We start from the raw sequence: 6695 nt of genomic DNA on the forward strand, positions 1-6695 counted from the left end.
ACAGTAAATATTACACTCACAAAGGTTCCAAAGGAATAGAAACATTTCAAATGTCATATTATGGCTATATATAGTACAGTGTTGTAAAGATCTGCAAATAGTTAAAGTACAAAAGGGAACATAAATAAACATAAATATGGGTTGTATTTACAATGGTGTTTGTTCTTCACTGGTTGCCCTTTTCTTGTGGCAACAGGTCACAAATCTCGCTGCTATGATGACACACTGTGGTATTTCACTCAATAGATATGGGAGTTTATCAAAATTGGATTTGCTTTTGAATTCTTTGTGGGTCTGAGTATGTCTCTCTCTCTATCTAGCTCTTACTAGCTTGTAATTATTAAGGCTCCCTCTGTCCCTCTCTCGGTCACATCCTGATCGCACACATCCGCTGCATCAGTGTCAGAAGGCTGACTTCTTTCTTGGAACTTGAAGGAAGTCTACCGTGTGTGGCGCTAGATGTGGGTCACCTAGAGCTGTTTTCCTGGACAATGTCCCAGTGTGTCAAATGTGCACCTAAGGCCAAACTCAGGTATCTTGGATAAAACAGTCAATTATTATAAAGCCACATTTAGAGGGGGGTCAATGTTCAAACCAAAGCAGGGGGACTCCACATGATTATTGCATTTCCATTCTGGGTTTCTTACGGTATGTTGTGTTTACATTCAACAGCAGCAAGGCATCACGTGATCAAATCAAATCAAATTTTATTTGTCACATACACATGGTTAGCAGATGTTAATGCGAGTGTAGCGAAATGCTTGTGCTTCTAGTTCCGACAGTGCAGTAATAACCAACAAGTAATCTAACTAACAATTCCAAAACTACTGTCTTATACACAGTGTAAGGGGATAAAGAATATGTACATAAGGATATATGAATGAGTGATGGTACAGAGCAGCATAGGCAAGATACAGTAGATGGTATCGAGTACAGTATATACATATGAGATGAGTATGTAAACAAAGTGGCATAGTTAAAGTGGCTAGTGATACATGTATTACATAAGGATGCAGTCGATGATATAGAGTACAGTATATACGTATGCATATGAGATGAATAATGTAGGGTAAGTAACATTATATAAGGTAGCATTGTTTAAAGTGGCTAGTGATATATTTACATCATTTCCCATCAATTCCCATTATTAAAGTGGCTGGAGTTGAGTCAGTGTCAGTGTCAGTGTGTTGGCAGCAGCCACTCAATGTTAGTGGTGGCTGTTTAACAGTCTGATGGCCTTGAGATAGAAGCTGTTTTTCAGTCTCTCGGTCCCAGCTTTGATGCACCTGTACTGACCTCGCCTTCTGGATGATAGCGGGGTGAACAGGCAGTGGCTCGGGTGGTTGATGTCCTTGATGATCTTTATGGCCTTCCTGTAACATCGGGTGGTGTAGGTGTCCTGGAGGGCAGGTAGTTTGCCCCCGGTGATGCGTTGTGCAGACCTCACTACCCTCTGGAGAGCCTTACGGTTGTGGGCGGAGCAGTTGCCGTACCAGGCGGTGATACAGCCCGCCAGGATGCTCTCGATTGTGCATCTGTAGAAGTTTGTGAGTGCTTTTGGTGACAAGCCGAATTTCTTCAGCCTCCTGAGGTTGAAGAGGCGCTGCTGCGCCTTCTTCACGATGCTGTCTGTGTGAGTGGACCAATTCAGTTTGTCTGTGATGTGTATGCCGAGGAACTTAAAACTTGCTACCCTCTCCACTACTGTTCCATCGATGTGGATAGGGGGTGTTCCCTCTGCTGTTTCCTGAAGTCCACAATCATCTCCTTAGTTTTGTTGACGTTGAGTGTGAGGTTATTTTCCTGACACCACACTCCGAGGGCCCTCACCTCCTCCCTGTAGGCCGTCTCGTCGTTGTTGGTAATCAAGCCTACCACTGTTGTGTCGTCCGCAAACTTGATGATTGAGTTGGAGGCGTGCGTGGCCACGCAGTCGTGGTTGAACAGGGAGTACAGGAGAGGGCTCAGAACGCACCCTTGTGGGGCCCCAGTGTTGAGGATCAGCGGGGAGGAGATGTTGTTGCCTACCCTCACCACCTGGGGGCGGCCCGTCAGGAAGTCCAGTACCCAGTTGCACAGGGCGGGGTCGAGACCCAGGGTCTCGAGCTTGATGACAAGCTTGGAGGGTACTATGGTGTTGAATGCCGAGCTGTAGTCGATGAACAGCATTCTCACATAGGTATTCCTCTTGTCCAGATGGGTTAGGGCAGTGTGCAGTGTGGTTGAGATTGCATCGTCTGTGGACCTATTTGGGCGGTAAGCAAATTGGAGTGGGTCTAGGGTGTCAGGTAGGGTGGAGGTGATATGGTCCTTGACTAGTCTCTCAAAGCACTTCATGATGACGGAAGTGAGTACTACGGGGCGGTAGTCGTTTAGCTCAGTTACCTTAGCTTTCTTGGTAACAGGAACAATGGTGGCCCTCTTGAAGCATGTGGGAACAGCAGACTGGTATAGGGATTGATTGAATATGTCCGTAAACACACCGGCCAGCTGGTCTGCGCATGCTCTGAGGGCGCGGCTGGGGATGCCGTCTGGGCCTGCAGCCTTGCGAGGGTTAACACGTTTAAATGTCTTACTCACCTCGGCTGCAGTGAAGGAGAGACCGCATGTTTTCGTTGCAGGCCGTGTCAGTGGCACTGTATTGTCCTCAAAGCGGGCAAAAAAGTTATTTAGTCTGCCTGGGAGCAAGACATCCTGGTCCGTGACTGGGCTGGATTTCTTCCTGTAGTCCGTGATTGACTGTAGACCCTGCCACATGCCTCTTGTGTCTGAGCCGTTGAATTGAGATTCTACTTTGTCTCTGTACTGACGCTTAGCTTGTTTGATAGCCTTGCGGAGGGAATAGCTGCACTGTTTGTATTCGGTTATGTTACCAGACACATTGCCCTGATTAAAAGCAGTGGTTCGCGCTTTCAGTTTCACGCGAATGCTGCCATCAATCCACGGTTTCTGGTTAGGGAATGTTTTAATCGTTGCTATGGGAACGACATCTTCAACGCACGTTCTAATGAATGTTGACGTCAGACAGGAGGACCAAGGGCACGGATGGTAAACACATGATTCTGCCAGTGTCTGTCGGTGCTGTTGAGTATCTTCGACTAAAATGTTAGACTCAACGTTCCTATTTGTTGATAATATTGGCGTCAGACTGCTGAAGGCACATGGACACATGGACAGCGATGGTTGCTGTTATCGTTTCCTTTAACTTCCTGGTGTTTACAGAACACTGGTGCTGTGAGATCAGATACCAGGGCCGGCTTAGAGAAGAAGTTGTAGCAGTGGTACTTCTGTCCTTGAGGTGTTCTTGTCTATTAATGTTCTGTATTATGTCATGTTTCATGTTTTGTGTGGACCCCAGGAAGAGTAGCTGCTGCTTTAGCAAGTGATCCTAATAAAAAATACTAAATACTCATTATATCACACAATCACCAGTATGTCTGACCCGGGGTGAGAGTTGTATCGAAGGACATGATCTAACAGTCTGTTATTATAAGGTGGAGGGTAAAGAAGACCAAAACAAACACAGGGCCAAATGTAGCACCTCAGACACTATAAATGCCACACAGGCCTCAGATTGTGAATTTGACTTACAGGTCAATGTCACCTACTGTCAAGATGCAGTAGATGGTATAGAGTACAGTATATACATATGAGGTGAGTAATGTAGGGTATGTAAATATTATATAAAGTGGCATTGTTTAAAGTGACTAGTGATACATTTATTACATCCAATTTTTAATTATTAAGTGGCTAGAGATTTGAGTCAGTATGTTGGCCGCAGCCACTCAATGTTAGTGATGGCTGTTTAACAGTCTGATGGCCTTGAGATAGAAGCTGTTTTTCAGTCTCTCGGTCCCAGCTTTGATACACCTATACTGACCTCGCCTTCTGGATGATAGCGGGGTGAACAGGCAGTGGCTCGGGTGGTTGTTGCCCTTGATGATCTTTTTGGCCTTCCTGTGACATCGGGTGGTGTAGGTGTCCTGGAGGGCAGGTAGTTTGCCCCCGGTGATGCGTTGTGCAGACCTCACTATCCTCTGGAGACCTTTACGGTTGTGGGCGGAGCAGTTGCCGTACTAGGAGGTGATACAGCCCGACAGGATGCTCTCGGTTGTGCATCTGTAAAAGTTTGTGAATGTTTTTGGTGACAAGCCACATTTCTTCAGCCTCCTGAGGTTGAAGAGGCGCTGTTGCGTCTTCTTCACCACACTGTCTGTGTGGGTGGACCAATTCAGTTTGTCCGTGATGTGTACACTGAGGAACTTAAAACTTTCCACCTTCTCCACTACTGTCCCGTCGATGTGGATAGGGGAGTGCTCCCTCTGCTGTTTCCTGCAGTCCACAATCATCTCCTTTGTTTTGTTGACATTGAGTATCTGTAAGTATGTAACCAGGTATTCATCTCTCATTATGTAAGGAGATCAGAGTGACTTATCGCTTCACACTGGGACTGACTCATTGGGTTATATGTACGAAGTTCTATGACAGAATTCCACCAGGGATATTTTATGGCAGAATTGTCATGGTGTTCCATAATTCTCATGATGTTCTATGGCAGAATTGTCATGGTGTTCCATAATTCTCATGTTCTATGGCCGAATTCTCATGGTGTTCAAGAATTCTCATGATGTTCTTTGGCAGAATTGTCATGGTGTTCCATAATTCTCATGATGTTCTTTGGCAGAATTGTCATGGTGTTCCATAATTCTCATGATGTTCTATGGCCGAATTCTCATGGTGTTCAAGAATTCTCATGATGTTCTTTGGCAGAATTCTCATGGTGTTCAAGAATTCTCATGATGTTCTTTGGCAGAATTGTCATGGTGTTCCATAATTCTCACGATGTTCTATGGCCGAATTCTCATGGTGTTCAAGAATTCTCATGATGTTCTTTGGCAGAATTGTCATGGTGTTCAAGAATTCTCATGATGTTCTTTGGCAGAATTGTCATGGTGTTCCAGAATTGTCATGATGTTCTATGGCAGAAATGATATCATGTGCTTATAGGTGTGTGTGTGTCTCTCTCTTTTTCAGTTACAGTCCTCTGTGACAGTGCAGTGTCGTGTGTGTCTGTGTAACAGTGCAGTGTGTTTGTGTCTGTGTATGTCTTTGTCTGTCTGTGACAGTGCAGAGTGTGAGGTATTTCCTGAACAGTCACCCTGAGTGTGCCATGTGTTGGAGGATAACAAAAGCTAACCAGGTTGTTCACCACCTCTCAGAGAGGGATTCTGCTTCAATCTGCCTAATCTGATCAAATGGGATATGATTAAGTGTGAGCGCTGGCACGGTGCCTCAACGCCAGCTGGCCTGACCAGATGGCATCTTATATAGTAAGGCATCTACAGAATTCTACTTTCATGTGGATCAAACTCTGTAATTATTAGATACAATTCAACCTTGGTCTCTCTTGGAAATGTGAAATGTGAATTCAGTTTGATTAAAGCACCTCTCCAATTCTATGATTAATTATCATTATAGTTCAATTCTACTCCATTATGTATTCCAGTGAATGACAACAGTTGGGGCAGTCAGGAATTCAACATCATCATCAGTTAGAACTCTAATAAATGTTTACTTGTTGAAGACTAATCTCAGTCAACCCAGAGCTAAAATCTTGCGTAATTTGGTCAGATGCACAGTTTATGTTTAGTCTGTCCACAAGAGATTAGTTGAAGACCAAGAGTTTAACATGGCCAGGGTGCTAGTTGAGTGTATAGACTCTCGTATTTAACTCCAGTGCATTTGGAAAGTATTCAGAACCCTTGACATTTTCCACATTTTGTTACGTTACAGCCTTATTCTAAAACATATTAATAAAAACATTTCCCTCATCAATCTACACACAATACCATAGCAAAAAAATAAAAATTTACATAAGTATTATTTACATAAGTATTCAGATCCTTTACTATGAAACTCGAAATTGAGCTCAGGTGCATCCTGTTTCCATTGATTCTCCTTGAGATGTTTCTACAACTTGATTGGAGTCCATCTATGGTAAATGTAATTGATTGGACATGATTTGGATTTGGAATAGACATACCTGTCTATATAAGGGCTCACAGTTGACAGTGCATGTCAGAGCAAAAACCAAGCCATGAGGTTAAAGGAATTGTCCGTAGAGCTCCGAGACAGGATTGTGTCGAGGCACAGATCTGGGGAAGGGTACCAAAAAATGTCTGCAGCATTGAAGATCCCCAAGAACACAGTGGCCTCCATCATTCTTAAAATGTAAGAAGTTTGGATCCACCAAGACTCTTCCTAGAGCTGGTAGCCTGGCCAAACTAAGCAATCGAGTGAGAAGGGCCTTGGTCAGGGAGGTGACCAAGAACCTGATGGTCACTCTGAAAGAGCTCCAGAGTTCCTCTGTGGAGATGGGAGAACCTTTGAGAAGGACATCCTTCTCTGCAGCACTCCACCAATCAGGCCTTTATGGTAGAGTGGCCAGACAGAAGCTACTCCTCAATAAAAGGCACATGACAGCCCGCTTGGAGTTTGCCAAAAGTCACCTAAAGAACTCTCACACCATGAGAAACAAGATTCTCTGGTCTGATGAAACCAAGATTGAACTCTTTGGCCTGAATGCCAAGCGTCACGTCTGCAGGAAACCTGGCACCATCCCTACGGTGAAGCATGGTGGTGTCAGAATCATGCTGTGGGGATGTTTTACAGCGGCAGGGACTGGGAGACTAGTC

Source organism: Oncorhynchus tshawytscha, linkage group LG23, assembly GCF_018296145.1.
Source record: "Oncorhynchus tshawytscha isolate Ot180627B linkage group LG23, Otsh_v2.0, whole genome shotgun sequence".
In the NCBI taxonomy this organism is placed as follows: Eukaryota; Metazoa; Chordata; class Actinopteri; order Salmoniformes; family Salmonidae; genus Oncorhynchus; species Oncorhynchus tshawytscha.